The sequence below is a fragment of the Salmo trutta genome, chromosome 39 (genome assembly GCF_901001165.1).
Source record: "Salmo trutta chromosome 39, fSalTru1.1, whole genome shotgun sequence".
In the NCBI taxonomy this organism is placed as follows: domain Eukaryota; kingdom Metazoa; phylum Chordata; class Actinopteri; order Salmoniformes; family Salmonidae; genus Salmo; species Salmo trutta.
The window spans coordinates 10,873,931-10,895,428 of NC_042995.1; the positions used below are offsets into that span (position 1 = coordinate 10,873,931).

Genomic DNA, 21,498 nt, shown 5'->3' on the forward strand with positions numbered 1-21,498 from the left:
TTAGTAGTAAAAAACAAAAAACAACCAAACTAAATAGTGAAAACTGATCATCACATCATCTCTATCTGATACATGTTGTGTCTACTAACTCATTCCCACAGAAAACTGATCATCACACCATCTCTATCTGATACATGTTGTGTCTACTAACTCATTCCCACAGAAAACTGATCATCACATCATCTCTATCTGATACATGTGTCTACTAACTCATTCCCACAGAAAACTGATCATCACACCATCTCTATCTGATACATGTTGTGTCTACTAACTCATTCCCACAGAAAACTGATCATCACACCATCTCTATCTGATACATGTTGTGTCTACTAACTCATTCCCACAGAAAACTGATCATCACATCATCTCTATCTGATACATGTTGTGTCTACTAACTCATTCCCACAGAAAACTGATCATCACACCATCTCTATCTGATACATGTTGTGTCTACTAACTCATTCCCACAGAAAACTGATCATCACACCATCTCTATCTGATACATGTTGTGTCTACTAACTCATTCCCACAGAAAACTGATCATCACATCATCTCTATCTGATACATGTTGTGTCTACTAACTCATTCCCACAGAAAACTGATCATCACATCATCTCTATCTGATACATGTTGTGTCTACAAACTCATTCCCACAGAAAACTGATCATCACATCATCTCTATCTGATACATGTTGTGTCTACTAACTCATTCCCACAGAGTAGCACACAGTCAACAGTCAGACTACATTGTTCAAAGTAAGAAGCCTCGTAGGATATTCACCCTAAGGGCAAATCCAAGGTACTCTCAATATCTTTAGAGTAAAAGCTAACAAAACACAACAAAAAACTGACAAGGTGCTCACTGATCAGTAAATTAACGAGAGGCTAACATTCTATAACACGCTCTTTCCTCTGCACAGTTCTCTTACAGTGAGAAACAATAGGATCCCAATAGTGTTTTACTCTTTCTTAAACGTTATCAAATTCACTGTTACCACTTCCTTTATGAGATGAGAAGGAAGTGATGGTGACTTTAATCTTAGCTTGTCTGAGAGAACTGATGAGGCTTCTCTCCTGTATGTATACATTGGTGTGTTGTTAAGCTGCTCTGATCAGAAAAACTATTTCCACAATCAGAGCAGGAGAAAGGCTTCTCTCCTGCATGTATACGCTGGTGACATTTTAAGGTATCCAATCGGGTGAAACTATTCCCACAATCAGAGCAGAAGTGAGACTTTGTCAATATGTATTCGCTGGTGACATTTTAACTTTTCCAATTGGGAAAAACTCTTTCCATAGTCAGAGCAGAAGTAAGGCTTCTCTCCTATGTGTGTTCTCTGATGAACTGTTAGCTCAGTTGATGTTTTGAAGCACTTACCGCAGTCAGAGCAGGAGAATGGCTTCTCTCTGTGTATTATTTGGTGACTTTTTAACTTATCCAATCGGGAGAAACTCTTCCCACAGTCAGAGCAGGAGTAAGGCTTCTCTCCAGAGTGAACTCTCTGATGAATTGTCAGAGCTTGTGATGTTGTGAATCTCTTCCCACAGTCAGAACAGAAGTAAGGTTTCACTCCTGTGTGTGTTCTCTGATGAACTTTTACCTCAGTTGATGTTTTGAAGCATTTACCACAGTCAGAGCAGGAGAATGGCTTCTCTCTGTGTATTAGTTGGTGATTTTTTTAACTTATCCAATCGGGAGAAACTCTTCCCACAGTCAGAGCAGGAGAAAGGCTTCTCTCCAGTGTGCACTCTCTGATGAATTGTCAGACATTGTGATGTTGTGAATCTCTTCCCACAGTCAGAGCAGAAGTAAGGCTTCACTCCTGTGTGTGTTCTCTGATGAACTTTTAACTCAGTCGATGTTTTGAAGCATTTACCACAGTCAGAGCAGGAGTAAGGCTTCTCTCCTGTGTGTGTTCTCTGATGAACTGTTACATCAGATGTTGTGGTGAAGCATTTTCCGCAGTTAGAGCAAGAGTATGGCTTCACTCCTGTATGTACACGTTCATGTACTTTAAGGCATCCAATCGGGAGAAACTCTTTCCACAGGCATAGCAGAAGTAAGGCTTCTCTCCTGTGTGTGTTCTCTGATGAACTTTTACCTCAGTTGATGTTTTGAAGCATTTACCACAGTCAGAGCAGAAGTAAGGCTTCTCTCCTGTGTGTGTCCTCTGATGAACTGTTAGATCAGATGTTGTGGTGAAGTATTTTCCGCAGTCAGAGCAAGAGTATGGCTTCACTCCTGTATGTACACGTTCATGGACTTTTAAGGTATCCAATCGGGAGAAACTCTTTCCACAGGCAGAGCAGAAGTAAGGCTTCTCTCCTGTGTGTTCTCTGATGAACTTTACCTCAGTTGATGTTTTGAAGCATTTACCACAGTCAGAGCAGGAGAATGGCTTCTCTCTGTGTATTAGTTGGTGACTTTTTAACTTATCCAATCGGGAGAAACTCTTCCCACAGTCAGAGCAGGAGTAAGGCTTCTCTCCAGTGTGCGCTCTCTGATGAATTGTCAGAGCTTGTGATGTTGTGAATCTCTTCCCACAGTCAGAGCAGAAGTAAGGCTTCACTCCTGTGTGCACTCTCTGATGAACTGTCAAAGCCCTTGATGTTGTGAAGCTCTTCTCACAGTCAGTACAGGAATTCAGATTCTCTCCTGTGTGTATTTTTAGGTGTATTTTTAGCTTTGATAGAAATGGGAAAAATCTCACAATGTGGGAGGTGGTGAGAACTCTTAGCTCTGTGATCTTCCTGCTGTTGCTCTCTGGATGTAGAGAATTTCTCAACATGGTCTACTGTGTGAACAACATCAGAAGAACCAGTCAGTGAGATATACATATGACTTCATATACATTGCATTTAGAAGTATTCACACCCCTTGATTTTTTCTACATTTTGTTATGTTTCAGCCTGAATTTAAAATAGATTAAATTGAGTCATTGGCCTACACACAATATCACACACATACAAGGGCATGGATTAGAGGTCGACCGATTAATCGGAATGGCCGATTAATTAGGGCCGATTTCAAGTTTTCATAACAATCGGACATCGGTATTTTTGGACACCGATTTGGCTAATTATTCGTATTATTTTTTTTACACTTTATTTAACCAGGCAAGTCAGTTAAGAACACATTCTTATTTTCAATGACGGCCTAGGAACGGTGGGTTAACTGCCTTGTTCAGGGGCAGAACGACAGATTTTTACCTTGTCACCTCGGGGATTCAATCTTGCAACCTTACGGTTAACTAGTCCAACGCTCTAAACACCTGCCTTACATTGCACTCCCACGAGGAGCCTGCCTGTTACGCGAATGTCAGTAAGAAGCCAAGGTAAGTTTTTATTTATTTTATTTCACCTTTATTTAACCAGGTAGGCAAGTTGAGAACAAGTTCTCATTTACAATTGCGACCTGGCCAAGATAAAGCAAAGCAGTTCGACAACATACAAAAACACAGAGTTACACATGGAGGTAAAACAACATACAATCAAGTTGCTAGCTAGCATTAAACTTATCTTATAAAAACAATCAATCAATCCTAATCACTAGTTAACTACACATGGTTGACGATATTACTAGTTTATCTAGCGTGTCCTGTGTTGCATGTAATCGATGCGGTGCGCAATTGTGAAAAAGGACTGTCGTTGCTCCAACGTGTACCTAACCATAAACATCAATGCCTTTCTTAAAATCAATACACAAGTATATATTTTTTAAACCTGCATATTTAGTTAATATTGCCCTGCTAACATGAATTTCTTCTAACTAGAAAATTGTGTCACTTCTCTTGCAACAGAGTCAGGGTATATGCAGCAGTTGGGCCCGCCTGGCTCGTTGCGAACTGTGAAGACTATTTCTTCCTAACAAAGACAGCCGACTTCGCCAAACAAAAGCGCATTTGCGGAAAAAAAGCACAATCGTTGCACGACTGTACCTAACCATAAACATCAATGCCTTTCTTAAAATCAATACAGAGAAGTATATATTTTTAAACCTGCATATTTAGCTAAAAGAAATCCAGGTTAGCAGGCAATATTAACAGGGTGAAATTGTGTCACTTCTCTTGCGTTCATTGCCCGCAGAGTCAGGGTATATACAACAGTTTGGGCCGCCTGGCTCGTTGCAAACTAATTTGGCAGAATTTTACATAATTATGACATAACATGAAGGTTGTGCAATGTAACAGGAATATTTAGACTTATGGATGCCACCCTTTAGATAAAATATGGAACAGTTCTGTATTTCATGAAAGAATAAACGTTTTGTTTTTGAGATGATAGTTTCCGGATTCGACCATATAATGACCTAAGGCTTGTATTTCTGTGTGTTATTATGTTATAATTAAGTCTATGATTTGATAGAGCAGTCTGACTGAGCGATGATGGTAGGCACCAGCAGGCTCGTAAGCATTCATTCAAACAGCACTTTCGTGCGTTTTGCCCAGCAGCTTTTCGCAATGCTTGAAGTATTGCGCTGTTTATGACTTCAAGCCTATCAACTCCCGAGATTAGGCTGGTGTAACCGATGTGAAATGGCTAGCTAGTTAGCGGGGGTGCGCGTTAATAGCGTTTCAAATGTCACTCGCTCTGAGACTTGGAGAATTTGTTCCCCTTGCTCTGCATGGGTAACGCTGCTTCGAGGGTGGCTGTTGTTGATGTGTTCCTGGTTCAAGCCCAGGTAGGAGCAAGGAGAGGGACGGAAGCTATACTGTTACACTGGCAATACTAAACTGCCTACAAGAACATCCAATAGTCAAAGGTATATGAAATACAAATCGTATAGAGAGAAATAGTCCTATAATTCCTATAATAACTACAACCTAAAACTTCTTACCTGGGAATATTGAAGACTCGTTAAAATGAACCACCAGCATTCATATGTTCTCATGTTCTGAGCAAGGAACTTAAATATTAGCTTTTTTACATGGCACACATTGCACTTTTACTTTCTTCTCCAACACTTTGTTTTTGCAATATTTAACCAAATTGAACATGTTTCATTATTTATTTGAGACTAAATTGATTTTATTGATGTATTATATTAAGTTAAAATAAGTGTTCATTCAGTATTGTTGTAATTGTCATTATTACTAATACATAATGTTTTTATTTTGTTTTTTAATTATTATTTGTTATTTAAAAAAAAAAGAGAAAAAAAAAGTTTAACCTCTTATGGCTAGGGGGCAGTATTTTCACGGCCGGATAAAAAAACGTACCGATTTAATCTGATTATTACTCCTGCTCAGAAACTAGAATATGCATATAATTATTAGCTTTGGATAGAAAACACTCCAAAGTTTCTAAAACTGTTTGAATGGTGTCTGTGAGTATAACAGAACTCACTTGGCAGGCCAAAACCTGAGAAGATTCCAAACAGGAAGTGCCCTCTCTGACCATATCTTGTCCTTCGTGATCATCTCTAACCAAAACAGGGGATCTCTGGCATGACGTGACACTTCCTACGGCTCCCATAGGCTCTCAGAACCCGGGGAAAAAAGCTGAATGACGTAATTCCAGGCCCTGGCTGAAAAGCATTAGCGCATTTGCTAAGTGGTCTATCAGCGGACAATGGGACTAAGGCTCGTGCATGAGACGACACCATGTTTTTATTCTTTCGTCTTTGAACGGATACAACAACTCCGGTCGGAATATTATCGCTTTTTTACGAGAAAAATAGCATAAAATTGATTTTAAACAGCGGTTGACATGCTTCGAAGTACGGTAATGGAATATATTTAGAATTTTTTGGTCAAGAAATGCGTCGTGCGCGTAACCCTTCTTACCATTCGGATAGTGTCTTGAACGAACGAACAAAACGCCGCTATTTGGATATAACTATGGATTATTTTGAACCAAACCAACATTTGTTATTGAAGTAGAAGTCCTGGGAGTGCATTCTGACGAAGACAGCAAAGGTAATAACATTTTTCTTATAGTAAATCTGACTTTGGTGAGTGCTAAACTTGGTGGGTGTCTAAATCGGCTAGCTCGTGATGGCTGGGCTATCTAGTCAGAATATTGCAAAATGTGCTTTCACCGAAAAGCTATTTTAAAATCGGACATGGCGAGTGCATAGAGGAGTTCTGTATCTATAATTCTTAAAATAATTGTTACGTTTTTTGTGAACGTTTATCGTGAGTAATTTAGTAAATTCACCGGAAGTTTGTGGGGGGTATGCTAGTTCTGAACGTCACATGCTAATGTAAAAAGCTGGTTTTTGATATAAATATGAACTTGATTGAACAAAACATGCATGTATTGTATAACATAATGTCCTAGGGTTGTCATCTGATGAAGATCAAAGGTTAGTGCTGCATTTAGCTGTGGTTTTGTTTTTTGTGACATTATATGCTAGCTTGAAAAATGGGTGTGTGATTATTTCTGGCTGGGTACTCTGCTGACATAATCTAATGTTTTGCTTTCGCTGTAAAGCCTTTTTGAAATCGGACAGTGTGGTTAGATAAAGGAGAGTCTTGTCTTTAAAATGGTGTAAATAGTCATATGTTTGAAAAATTGAAGTTTTCGGATTTTAGAGGAGTTTGTATTTCGCGCCACGCCCATCATTGGATATTGGAGCAGGTGTTCCGCTAGCGGAACGTCTAGATGTAAGAGGTTTTTAACGTAATTTTTTTTTATATATATAAAATCGTCCGATTAATCAGTATCGGCTTTTTTTGGTCCTCCAATAATCGGTATCGGCGTTGAAAAATCATAGTTGGTCGACCTCTACCCATAATGCCAGTGGAATAGCCCATAACGCCAGTGAAGTAGCCCATAACGCCAGCGGAGAACCCCATAACGCCAGCGGAGTACCCCATAACGCTAGTGGAGCATCCCATAACGCCAGTGGAGTACCCCATAACGCTAGTGAGCATCCCATAACGCCAGTGGAGTACCACATAATGTCAAAAAAATACAAAATAAAACAGACATTGAATATCCCTTTGAGCATGGTGAAGATATTAATTACACTTTGGATGGTGTATCAATACACCCAGTCACTACAAAGATACAGGCGTCTTTCCTAACTCAGTTGCCGGAGAGGAGGGAAACTGCTCAGGGATTTCACCATGAGGCCAATGGTGACTTTAAAACAGTTAGACGGAGGATGGATCAACAACATTGTAGTTACTCCACAATACTAACATCAATAACAGAGTGAAAAGAAGGAAAACTGTACAGAATAACAAATATTCCAAAACATGCATCCTGTTTGAATTAAGGCACTAAAGTAAAACTGCAAAAAATGTGGCAAAAATAATTAACATAAAATCCTGAATACAAAGCGTTATGATTGGGGCCAATCCAACACAACATATCATAGAGTACCACTCTATACATGGAAGTGGCTGCATCATGTTATGGGTATGCTTGTCATCGGCAAGGACTTGGACGTTTTTTGTTTGTTGATAAAAAGAAACGGAATAGAACTAAGCACCGGCAAAATCCCAGAGGAAAACCTGGTTCAGTCTGCTTTCCAACAAACACTTTCACCTTTCAGAAGGACAATAACCTAAAACACAAGGCCAAATATACACTGGAGTTGCTTACCAAGACATTTAATGTTCCAGAGTGGCCTAGTTACAGTTTTGACTTAAATCATCTTGAAAATCTATGGCAAGACTTGAAAATGTCTGTCTAGCAATGATCAACAATCAACTTGATAGAGCTTGAAGACTTTTTTCCAGAATAAATGTGCAAATATTGTACAATCCAGGTGTGCAAAGCTCTTAGAGATTTACCCAGAAAAATTCACAGCTGTAATCACTGCCAAAGGTGCTTCTTCAAAGTATTTACTCAGGGGTGTGAATACTGTGGTGGTTAATTTCTTTACTATCAAATGAGGAGTACAAAACATATCACACAAGTCAGAGTTACACTTAAACTAAATCTTTAAATCACTTATTAATAAGGGAGCAGGTCAATACAACACACACATATAAGTGAATCGATTGAGTGCTCTACGATAATGATGGCTGGTCATGGCTGGTTGACAAATTCACACTCAGATGATTCATTGAGAGCCACATGGGGTATTGTGTGTAGATGGCTCAAAAATCTATTTTTAATTTAGGCTGTAACATAAAATGTGGAATAAGTCAAGGGGTATGAATACTTTTCTGAAGGCTCTATACTGTACAATACAAAAGGGGAATACAATTATTCTAAAAGTGGACAACAGCTGATTGCAAAAAAGAGTGAAAATTCAGACCTATATCATCCTCCACTCACTATCACAAGGGTTAGTAACTACACAGACTCATTTCATATCATCCTCTCACTATCACAAGGGTTAGAAAAACTACACAGACCATTTCATATCAGCCTCCTCTCACTATCACAAGGGTTAGTAACTACACAGACTCATTTCATATCATCCTCCTCTCACTATCACAGGGTTAGTAACTACACAGACTCTTTCATATCATCCTCCACTCACTATCACAGGGTTAGTAACTACAGACTCATTTCATATCATCCTCCTCTCACTATCACAAGGGTTAGTAACTACACAGACTCATTTCATATCATCCTCCACTCACTATCACAAGGGTTAGTAACTACACAGACTCATTGCATATCTCCTCTCCTTCACTATCACAAGAGGTTAGTAACTACACAGACTTCATTTCATATCATCCTCCTCTCACTATCATCAAGGGTTAGTAACTACACAGACTCTATTCATATCATCCCTCCTCTCACTATCACAAGGGTTACTAACTACACACGATTCATTTTCTATCATCCTCCCTCACTATCACAAGGGTTAGTAACTACCACTCATTTCATAGAACTTTAAAAAACACTGTCAGTTTGTCTACTTCACTTCTTTAGTCTACTCTCTGAACACTCCAGATAACCCAGTGAATAAAACAAATGCTGACAATACTGGTGTCAAACCATGCAAGTCTCAGAATGAAATAACATCCACCTCCTCATTGAAACAGTTCATCATGAAACAGTTCTCTACTGCAACTTTTCATACACAGTGGGAAGTTGGAATGAATAACACAGGTTTTGTGCAGTCTGGTGTTCTTCAGGGATGTGATGTCAGAATGACAGAATTCACAATAGCAACAGACTGGGTCACAAACTTATGGAGGTCTAACTTATGAAGGGAACTTATAGTTAGAATCTGTGCTCACCATGAGAAACAGATGTCCCAATCTTCTCCTCCTCTTCTTCATCTTTAATGTTGACGTTCAGCTCCAGTGTTTGACTGCAGTCTTCCAGCTTCACTGAGCCATCTCTGGATCCTGCAGTGCAAACTGGGCTCCACTGTCACAATCAGGACCCAGTGACTGTAGGTTTGGACTCAGTGTGGAAGAAGAGAGGCAGGCTGGGTCTGTCCTCACCTGTTGATGTTACCGGCCTCAGACTTGACCTGAGTCGGCCTGAAGTAATAAAGAGAAACGGACAAAAGTTATTGTCTTTTAGTTCTGGCACTTCCTTTACTCTCCCCCCCAAAAATATATTTTTTTTGTTCAATAATCTAATTTCAATAGATCAGGAAGTTAAACATTGACAACAAACATGAATTCACATTAGACGAGTGCACACTTAATTACACGTAAAACAACTTTACACTTAAAAAATAATGCACTTAAGAGTGGAACTGACAGAGTTTAAACTACTTTGCAGATATGAAAGAAACAGACAGACAATCATAATATAAGTCAAAAATATGAATTCCCAGTTTATGCTACAAACCAACTTTATAAGAGGCTTTAATAGTCAATATCCCTGACATTTAATCCTGGTAAAATTTCCCTGTTTAGGTCAGTTCGGATCACCACTTTATTTTAAGAATGTGAAATGCCAGAATAATAGTAGAGAGAATAATTTATTTCAGCTTTATTTCTTTCATCACATTCCCAGTGGGTCAGAAGCTTACATACACTCAATTAGTATTTGGTAGCATTGCCTTTAAATTGTTTGACAAGGGTCAAACGTTTCGGGTAGCCTTCCCACAAGCTTCCACAATAAGTTGGGTGAATTTTGGCCCATTCCTCCTGACAGAGCTGGTGTAACTGAGCCAGGTTTGTAGGCCTCCTTGCTTGCACATGCTTTTTCAGTTCTTCCACAAATTTTCTATAGGATTGAGGTCAGGGCTTTGTGATGGCACTCCAATACCTTGATTTTGTTGTCCTTAAGCATTTTGCCACAACTTGGGAAGTATGCCTGGGGTCATGTCCATTTGGAAGATCCATTTGCGACAAGCTTTAACTTCCTGACCTGATGTCTTGAGATGTTGCTTCAATATAGTCCACATTGTTTTCCATCCTTATGATGCCATCTATTTTGTGAAGTGCACCAGTCCCTCCTGCAGCAAACGCACCCCCACAACATGATGCTGCCACCCCCTGTGCTTCACGGTTGGGATGGTGCTCTTCGGCTTGGCAAGCCTCCCCCCTTTTCCTTCCAAACATAACGATGGTCATTATGGCAAAAAACATTATATTTTTGTTTCATCAGACCAGAGGACATTTTCCAAAAAGTACGATCTTTGTCCGCCATGTGCAGTTGGCAAACCGTAGTCTGGCTTTATGGCGGTTTTGGAGCAGTGGCTTCTTCCTTGCTGAGTTTCAGGTTATGACTTTCAGGTTATGTCGCTATAAGACTCGTTGACATTATTATGGTCCGGTTTATTTCAAGTGCATCTATGAAGGCTTCATAAAGCATTCATATAGGCTTCATACGCACTACATAAATGGGTCACAAATCATCTAGAACCGTATTTCATGGCTCTATAAAAGGATGAATAAATGTGAACAAAATAACTGTGGACTAACCATCAATTTAAGCCACATAATGGATCTTTATTGAGCATGATGGTACGGCAAACACGTTCTCCACTCCAAGAATGGACGGTACGGTAAATTACTGTAATTAACACGGTAAATTACTGTAATTAACACATGCATTAACAGGCGCTCATTGTTACTGTAGACTGCACATCTTCCTTCACAGCTTTCACAATCTGTTGTGATTTGTGGCAAAATTATATTTGTTTCCATTTAGTTTCAAAATTGCTTTTTGGCATGTTATTATAATAATATAATGTCGTTTTTGTTTATATCTGTAAGTGGTTCTGCTTGTACAACTCAGTAGTTTGTCATCTTAAATATATATATACATAAGCATCTCTGTCTATGCTCCAATTTGCCCATATTTCTTGGGAGGTCCTGAATGTTTCTGTGATACTATCAACTCTGCAGTACTAAGCACATTCATAACTGCTTTATAACATCTCAAATTAATATCAGTCTACTTAAGGAGTCTGTGCACACTATAATGGCTTATGACATGGTTATGACGCCCATCATTCCATTCAATGTTATAGTTAAGTAATAAGGGATGAGAATCCAGGGATTATCGTGTAATAACTCCCTTAGGGTTTATGGTAGAAAATTACAACATTATATTGTTATACTGTTTGTTTATGCATCGAATAAGGTTTCTCAGTACTCTCTCATCTGTGTCTGTGTGGACTGAGTTGGGGCACTGGCAATTGATTTATGATGGCTTGGTGATAAAACCTACAGCCTGCATACCATAGATTGAGTTGGTGTTTGTGTACTATGAGGTACCAGGGAGGAGATGTCTCTGGTCTGGATAGCTGATGAGAAGAACCCCGTCTTGGGGGCCAAACCCTGGTTTCTATACAATGACAACAGTCTTCACAACACTTTTTCATTAAAAACCATTATTTTAAAATCAGGATATTCATTATATTTATCCTTTCACCAGACAATGGGTGTGATATGGGTGTGATAGTAAATTCACCCTGGCAATCTACTCCGCTTTCAGAGTACTCTAGTTTGACAGTGGCAGAGCGCAGAATAACTGAGGAATTTACAAACGCCCTAAAGTCGGGTTGTTATGACAGACAGTGGCGATTTAAGCATGTCAATCTTGGTGGGACAAAAACATGTATTTTTTTTAGATGCATGCCAGCGAAGAAAACTACAACACTACACAAAATACATTAGATGCACTATAACGGTGCCCACAAACTGTTAGGGTCGGACATAAAGCTGTCCCAACAGGGGAGCTTATGGCTGACTTGCTTAATAAATATGGGTTTCTACTGACTCCTTGTGGATTTGTGTAACTGGATAAGAACCGCTTTCTCCTTCAATAATATGAATGTCGACATGAGTTGAAACATACACAAACATTATTACATTTATGTTCTGTACATTCACAATGTTTGTTCTTCGATAATTAACACTTAGCTCTTAAGTATAAGCAAGTTCAAGCAACGAGCTGCGATGAGGTAGGCCTATTCTTTCATCAATTTCTAAATGGACAACGACAGAAATTCAGATAGATAGTAGTTCAGATAAATTCAACAAGATGTTGAAGCCTTATACTTTACTCTTCTTTAAGTCACCACAGAGCGAGAGACCCAGACTCAGCGGTTAGCCTACCATTTGAAGTATTTTATTAGTCCTATGTGGTCTAAAAGGGAAGGGACAATACAACCACGAGGATCCACTTTTGTAGACATTATACAGACGCACTGAAAGTGCACTGAGCAAACAAAACTACCCTCACAATATGAATTGGAATAACATGGGTCTATACTGAACTGTCTGTTGAACAAGAGACTGTCACTGGCAACCATGGTACGAGGAGGGGATACTATAATGTAATGTTATTGGGTCTGTCAACTTACCACCCTCCTCGTTGAGAAAAGGACCATAGATAATTAAACACACAAAGTAATAAAAACAATGAAATGCATCATTCTAACACTGCCAAAATGATGAATAAGATACTAATGAGAGACCCTTTATAAGTAATATAACAATACTGATGTACAAACTGTGACATAAATGACGATAAGCGTGTACGGGGGCAATCCGTCATTTCCATTAAGACATGAGCGCGCTGAGACAGATGTAGCCTATACACCGCCTATTGGCAGCACTTTTGAAATGGACAGTGACATAATTCAGAACAGGGGTCGTTCTTACAGTATTCTCCCCTGTACACCAAGGTCAAAACAGGAGGATAAAGTAACAGGGGTACATAAGCAGACAATGAAAGCTCTTACAATGGGGGCAGGTAAGCCGGCTGTTACAATATTAAATTACATTTTTCTAAAACGGCTATAGGCTACATGTGCACCACCAAGTCAGAACAGTAGGCTAAGTCTTAGGGGGAGGAAAGGGTACCAAATTCCTATGGTGAGGCACATGGGCTACTAACATACACTTAGTATTACATTTGGTATTCTCTGGATGAAGGTACCATGCTGGATTGACAGCATGGCCCAAAGCATTTAGCCTTCGGGCCCATGGAGGTGCGTATGAAGGTTTTTTATCCCTTTAAGTAGAAAAGTTTCTCTCCGACTCGGCAGTTGTCATCGGAGTGGTGATGATGATTTTGAGAAGAGAGACCGTCTCAGACAAGGCCTCCTGCAGGTTGTTCTCGTAGAGTGATTTCAATAAAGAAGTGCTTGTGTTTCCAGTGTGCAGCTCAGGATTCCGGTAGACAGTGAACAACTTCTCCTGGTTGCCCACAAGCCATAGCTGGGTAGAACACTGGAGTTCTGCAGGGGGGGTAAAGGAATCCTCAGCTAGCGTTTGGGAGCACCACGTACATTAACCACTCATCAGCGCTGACCAACCGTAGGTTTGTGCAACCAGATTCTCCTTTACATTCAGTGGAGCTAGGACTTGTTGATGGTGGGTTGGAGAAGCCACAGCCAGTTTTGGTCCTTCACCTCTACAAACACCTCTACACACACTGTTGTCTGTGTGGAATCAGCTAAACTTTGAACATTGAGATATTAAATAAATGATAAGACAAAGCCTTGAATAGAAAGAGTTTGTTAAAAGCCAGAAGGCTTTGCAATGTGTTTGATGGAGGAGAGGAGAGTGTTGTGTGATATAGTGAAGACAGATGGAGATCTGTGGGTCAGGATGGTGAGGGGTCAGGTCAGTTCCCCTTAAGGGAGTAATCAGGGTTGCTATCTGGTTACCTTCTTTCCTGTGGACCATAACTGTAAGGAAGAGGAGTGTCTTTAAGTAGGATGTATATAACTATGATGTCTGAAATGTTTTGCGGTCTGATTTCAGCTGCACGGAAACCTTTGTGAAATTAAACTGGTTAAAGCTCTCTAGTGTCCGTGAGTTATTTTACTCTGAAAAATAAGAACCCAACAGTTGGCGTGTCAACAGGAGAATTGAACCCTGTGGCACCCCCACAGAGACTGCCAGAGGTGCCGGACAACAGGCCCTCCCGATTTGACATACTGAACTCTATCGGAGAAGTAGTTGGTGAACCAAGCGAGGCAATCTATTTGAGAAACCAAGGCTGTTGAGATCTACCAATAAGAATGTTGTGATTGACAGAGTCGAAAGCCTTAGCCAGGTCGATGAATACGGCTGCACAGTAATGTCTCTTATCGATGCCGGTTATGATATTCGTTTAGGACCTTGAGCGTGCCTGAGGTGCACCCATGAGCAGCTCTCGAAACCAGATTGCTAAGCGGAGAAGGTACGGTGAGATTCCGAAATGGTCTGTTAATAATCTGTTTGTTAACTGTGGCTTGCAAAGACTTAGAAAGGCAGGTAGAATGTATATAGCTCTGTAGCAGTTTGGGTAATAAGAGTGTTCCCCCTTTGAAGAACTGGGGATGACCGCGGTCAGCATTCCAATCTATGGGAATGCTCAGTACGATATTGAAAGAGAAAGTTGAAAGCAGGCTAGTATTAGGGGTGCAACAATTTCGGCAGATAATTTAGAAAGAGAGGGTCCAGATTGTCTAACCGGCTGATTGTATGGGTCCAGATTTTGCAGCCTCTTCAGAACATCAGCTATCTGGATTGGGTGGGGGAGTTTTGGGCGAGTTTGCTGTGGGTAGCCGCAGGGCGTTGACTCGTGGTTAGGGGTAGCCAGGTGGAAAGCCATGGCGAGGCTGTAAGAAAAATGCCTTCGTGAAAGTCTCAGTATTGGGGATTATCGGGAAAATAGTGACAGTGTTCCTAGCCTCAGTACAGTGGGCCAGCTGGGAGGAGGTGTTCTTATTCTCCATGGACTTTACAGTGTCCCAGAACATTTTTGAGTTTGTACTACAGGATGCAAATTTCTGTTTGAAAAAGCTAGCCTTAGCTTTCCTAACTGCCTGTGTATATTTGTTCCTAATTTCCCTGAAAAGTTGCATATCACCGGGGCTATTCGATGCTAATTGCAGAACAACACAGGTTGTTTTTGTGCTGGTCAAGGGCAGACAGGTCTGGAGTGAACCAAGGGCTATATCTATTCCTGGTTCTACATTTTTTGAATGGAGCATGCTTATTTAAGATGGTGAGGAAGGCACTTTTAAAGAATAACCAGGCATCCTCTACTGACGGGATGAGGTCAATGTCATTCCAGGATACCCCCGCCAGGTCGATTAGAAAGGCCTGTTCGCTGATGTGTTTAAGGGAGCGTTTGACAGTGATGAGGGGTGGTCGTTTGACCGCAGACCCATTACGGATGCAGGCAATGAGGCAGGGATCGTTGAGATCTTGGTTGAAACAGCAGAGGTGTATTTGGAGGGCGAGTTAGTTAGGATGATATCTATGAGGGTGCCCGTGTTTACGGATTTGGGGTTTGTACCTGGTAGGTTCATAGATAATTTGTGTGAGATTGAGGGTATCAAGCTTAAATTATAGGATGGCCGGGGTGTTAAGCATGTCCCAGTTTAGTCACCTAGCAGCACGAGCTCAGAAGATAGATGGGTGGCAATCAATTCACATATGGTGTCCAGGGCACAGCTGGGGGCAGAGGGTGGTCTATAGCAAGCAGCAATGGTGAGAGACTTGTTTCTGGAAAGGTGAACTTTTAGAAGTAAAAGCTCAATTGTTTTGGTACAGACCTGGATAGTAAGATAGAACTCTGCAGGCTTCTCTGCAGTAGATTGCAACACAGCCTCCTTTGGCAGTTCTATCTTGGCAGAAAATGTTATAGTTAGGGATGGAATTTCTGGGTTTTTGGTGGTTTTCCTAAGCCAGGATTCAGGACACGGCTAAGACATCCGGGTTGGCAGAATGTGCTAAAGCAGTAAATAAAGCAACTTAGGGAGGAGGCTTCTAATGTTAACCTGTCTGGGCGAGGGGGCAGTATTCTCACGGCCGGATAAAAACGTACCCGATTTAAACTGGTTACTACTCTTGCCCAGAAACGAGAAGATGCATATAATTAGTAGATTTGGATAGAAAACACTCTAAAGTTTCTAAAACTGTTTGAATGGTGTCTGTGAGTATAACAGAACTCATATGTCAGGCCAAAACCTGAGAAGATTCCATACAGGAAGTGCCCTGTCTGACAATTTGTTGTCCTTCTGTTGCAATCTCTATCGAAATACAGCATCTGTGCTGTAACGTGACACTTTCTAAGGCTTCCATTGGCTCTCTAAAGCCGCCAGAAAGTGGAATGGGGTGTCTGCTGTCTCTGGGCAAAGAACAGCAGCAGAGTTTGTAAGTGATGGGTCCGTAATGGGTCTGCGGTCAAACGACCACCCCTCAGCCTGGGGACAGTGAAACTGAGATGCGCATTCACGAGACATCTCAATTTTTTTTCTTTCAGCCTTTGAATGAATACAACATTGCCCGGTTGGAATATTATCGCTATTTTACGAGAAAAATAGCATAAAAATAGATTTTAAACAGCGTTCGACATGCTTCTAAGTACGGTAATGGAAAATGTTGACATTTTTTGTCACGAAATGTGCTCGCGCGTTACCCTTCGGATAGTGACCTGAACGCACAAACAAAACGGAGGTATTTGGATATAACTATGGATTATTTGGAAACAAAACAACATTTGTTGTTTAAGTAGAAGTCCTGGGAGTGCATTCTGACGAAGAACAGCAAAGGTAATCCAATTTTTCTAATAGTAATTCTGAGTTTAGTGAGCCCCAAACTTGGTGGGTGTCAAAATAGCTAGCCTTGATGGCCGAGCTATGTACTCAGAATATTGCAAGATGTGCTTTCGCCAAAAAGCTATTTTAAAATCAGACATAGCGTTTGCATAAAGGAGTTCTGTATCTATAATTCTTAAAATAATTGTTATGTATTTTGTCAATGTTGATCATGAGTAATTTAGTAATTCACCGGAAGTTTTCGGTGGGTATGCTAGTTCTGAACATCACATGCTAATGTAAAAAGCTGTTTTTTGATAAAAATATGAACTTGACTGAACAAAACATGCATGTACTGTATAACATAATGTCCTAGGAGTGTCATCTGATGAAGATCAAAGGTTAGTGCTGCATTTAGCTGTGGTTTTGGTTTTTGTGACATATATGCTTGCTTTGAAAATGGCTGTGTGATTACTTTTGGCAGGGTACTCTCCTGACATAATCTAATGTTTTGCTTTCGCTGTAAAGCCTTTTTTAAAATCGGACAATGTGGTTAGATTAACGAGAGTTTTGTCTTTTAAATGGTGTAAAATAGTCATATGTTTGAGAAATGTAAGTTATAGCATTTTTGAGGTATTTGTATTTCGCGCCACGCGATTCCACTGGCTGTTGACTAGGGTGGGACGCAAACGTCCCACCTAGCCCATAGAAGTTAATGCATCATATGATAGAGTCACTTGTCACGTTCATATGCATGGCATAGTGGAGATACATGTTGCACAGGTCAGATAGGCTAGTAGCATGGGGAAATATTGTCTAGAGACGCTTTTTTCCAGGGCAGATTAGGTTTATAAATTGACTGGCCGGGCAGTGGGACAGCGGATGTGATAAATCTAATGGAACTGTTAACAGGCATTATGCGTGGATTGTGGTGATAACTCCGTGCTATCAACCAATCAGCATCCAGGATCCAAACAACCCATTTTATAATGTGACAAAGAGATTGGTAAATGATATAACACCCTGTTATAACATCTGGTATAAAAACACTTATGTAGCAGGTAATAGGATAGGACATAAGTTGTCATGCAGACTGTGTAATAGCAGTTGTTATTAACAGTAGACATTAGCGCATATGACAACAGGATAAACAGTCATCTATAAACACCCATTATAAACTAGTTTTGTAAGATTTTTTTGCCGTTACTCATTACTGTTGTTATATAGGTGTTATAAAATGCTTAATTAATACATGACTAAGGACACCTACAGTAAAGTGTTACCCCAACTTTTCCTGATCGAAAAGCATTGTAGAGAATTGAAATTTGAATGAGTGTATTTCCTGAATTGAATGGAATTCAAATGGAATTGACAGCAACCGTGGCAACTACACAGACTCATTTCATACAACTTCAGAACACTGGCAGTTTGTCTACTTCACATCTTCAGTCTGCGCCAGGTCGCAGTTGTAATGAGAACTTGTTCTCAACTAGCCTACCTGGTTAAATAATGGTGAAAAAAAATGAAAAAAAAGTCTACTCTGAACACACCAGATAGCCCAGTGAATAAAACACATGCTGACAATACTGGTGTCAAACCATGCAGATCTCATTAGCATGAAATAACATCTACCTTCTCATTGAAACAGTTCTATAGCAACATTCAACGCACAGTATGAAGTTGAAACGAACAACAGTCTGGAGTTCTTCAGGGATGTGTGAGTCAGATAAAATTTAACCTAGCAATAGGCTAGGTCATAACTTATGAAGGTAGAACCTGCTCTTACCATGAGAAAGAGATTTCCCAATCTTCTCCTCCTCTTCTTCATCTTTAATGTTGACATTCAGCTCCAGTGTTTGACTGCAGTCTTCCAGCTTCACTGATGCCATCTCTGGATCCTGCTGTAAAAACTGGCCTCCACTGTCACAATCAGGACCCAGTGACTGTAGGTTTGGACTCAGTGTGGAAGGAGAGAGGCAAGCTGGGTTTGTCCTCACTGTTGATGTTACCGGCTTCAGACTTAATCTGAGTCGGCCTGTAGTAATAAAGAGAAACGGACACAAAAGTTATTTTCTTGACAGTTCTGGCACTTTCTTTATTCTCTAAAAATAAATTACATTTGTTCAATTATCTCATTTCAATAGATCAGGTAGCTAAGCATTGACAACTTAACATTCATTCCCATTAGATACAAAGTGCACACTTTAAATTACACAACGTAAGTGCACTTAACCTATAGTAGATTTCCTACATTTACATAAATTACTCAAAAAAACATTTAGTACAAGGTTGCAGTTTGTTTTGATTTTATTGGGATATATTTTACTTCTCATTTGGACTAATCTTCCAAGAGTCCTTAAAACATTAAAAACACAATTTACAATGCGATCACATTTTCACATATAACACACTGTTACAAAGAGACATAATACACTGACATATTGACCAGATTAATACTCTAACAGTCTGAAAAGATAGATTGATTCCTCCATCTACCCTTGTCCTGCACAACCTTCCAATATATTATATTTAAATGGTTCTAAAGTACTGTTTGAATTTATATATTGAAATGTTTCTGGTTCGCTCAGATAAATTATTCAATTTCGTTATTGCTCTGAATCTAAATGTTATTTTGCCTATTTCTCATTTCTGTCTGGATAACACAGATTGTGGACAATCTATTCCTGGTATTGACAGAATGTCTGTCTCTAACCAACTGAATACTGTTGTGAATAGAGTTTGTCCGTTTTAAATGGTGTGCATTGTGAAATAAAATAAGCATGTTTTTTTCAATTATCTTGTTGATTGATGAACAACCAAGAGCATTTAGCATGAATACAACAGAAGAACCATATATCCACCTTAAAACAATCCTTGCTTGTTTGTTCTGTTCAATCTGCAGCCTCCTACTAACTTGACTTGCTGATGCACGTCCCCAGACCACAGAACAGTAGTTCACCTGACTCCCAATTAATGCTTGGGTTGTTTGCTTAAGAATCTTACCTGGTAAATATTTAGCTATCCTTCTGATCATGCATGCAATTTAGGCAGCACTATGTACTATGTCATTGTATTAGTTCACCTCACAAAAATCTATTGTATTTCCCATTTGTCACAACATAGTAACAATCATAGATAAAGATAGAAACACCTGAATGTCTGAATATTGTTACACATGTAAAAAAAGAAAGAAAATAAAAGTGGACCCTCGCTGCCTGCACTGAATGCAGTTGACGTAGACAGAAGGGGAGCCGCCATTTTACCATCCCGTGAATTTTACACAAAACCAATAACGAACTCAAAAATCCCAAATAAATGGATTTTTAAAATTAAATTAACTTTACTAAATGATGTTCTTTCACTCTCCCAAACCCAAAGTCTCTAGCTATGTGACATAAAATAGTTATGCTCACTCGGCTTGACACAAAAATGACACGTAAAACTTTTACCAAACGTGATAATAACTAAAAGGACGTGTTACCTAGCACGTTATGACATGTTATTTCGATATTACAACGTTTAAACGTACTATTACATACCTGTAGTAATACATGTGAAACTGACACAAAATATATCGTCTTCACCACACAGTTCTGGCGCCTTCCCGGAACTTCCTGTTCCACCCCTGCAACAGAGGCAGTGTTGCCAACTCCTCAGTAAGGAAAGTAGCTATTGGCTGTCTTTTAAAAACATTTTAAATCAATACAGGAAGTACATGAGGGAACGCAAGTATATATGAATAATATACAATGGATAATTGGGCTAGGGGGTACAATTTCACATTACACAAGGACCTTAAGGGACATACATACAGTTCAATTTCTTTTTTAAGTTAAGAAAATGTTGGTTTTTTTTTTGTAAATGTACATTTGTGAATATGACATTTGGCCAAAACAATAATGAAATGAATTACATAAATATGTTTCAGCTTATTTCTATCATAGGTAAAGACTGCAAGCAGTACATCTCTCCACAATAGTGTAAGATCTTCATAAATGTGTTCAATTATAAATCTACTGAGGTCTTGCCACAATTTTCTTACATGAATACAATGCCAAAAAAGATGCAACACTGTCTCTGGGTGGTCATTAAAAAAGGAGCAATTTGAGTTGATGTTTTCCTTAAACTTCTTCATATAGTGGTTGGCAGGATAATATTTAAGAATACTTTTAAAGGAAACTTCCTTAATTTTGTTAACAAGTAGGTATGTGTGTGGCAACATCCAAACTTTTTTCCAACAGATATTATCAATAAATCCATTCCAATAAGGCATGACATAAGGTATAGATACAACACTCTGCTGAAACAAGGTTCGTATCGCTCTGTTGTTGAATGGACCTAAAGAGAAACAAATCTTTCCTACTGATGAGTCAACAGGGTCAACGGAAGGTAGGCTCTGAGGGTCAGGTCTTGACACGATCCTGAATAATATAGCAACACCTGATGGAATGGCATCTAAAACAATTGCAAAATCTTTAAGTGTTACAGGGACCTTGTAAAGTGATAAGAATTCCTTATAACTGAGTAAAAGACCCTCTGCATTTACCAATTGGCTCACCAATAGGATATTATTTACCAGTTGGCTCACCAATAGGATATTTTTTACCAGTTGGCTCACCAATAGGATATTATTT

At 39.5% G+C, this 21,498-nt stretch overlaps 1 long non-coding RNA gene and 1 pseudogene across 1 annotated transcript; both read right to left on the reverse strand.

The window, feature by feature from the left end:
* Positions 1-963: 963 nt before the first annotated feature.
* On the reverse strand, positions 964-1,679 carry LOC115179241 (zinc finger protein 2-like; annotated as a pseudogene).
* Positions 1,680-2,701: 1,022 nt separating this feature from the next.
* LOC115179557 (uncharacterized) lies at positions 2,702-20,641 on the reverse strand. Its single transcript, XR_003872936.1, has 4 exons — positions 20,404-20,641; positions 18,651-18,899; positions 9,153-9,401; positions 2,702-2,795 (listed from the first exon to the last, which is right to left on the reverse strand). It is a non-coding gene; the product is annotated as an uncharacterized LOC115179557 (long non-coding RNA).
* Positions 20,642-21,498: the final 857 nt, after the last annotated feature.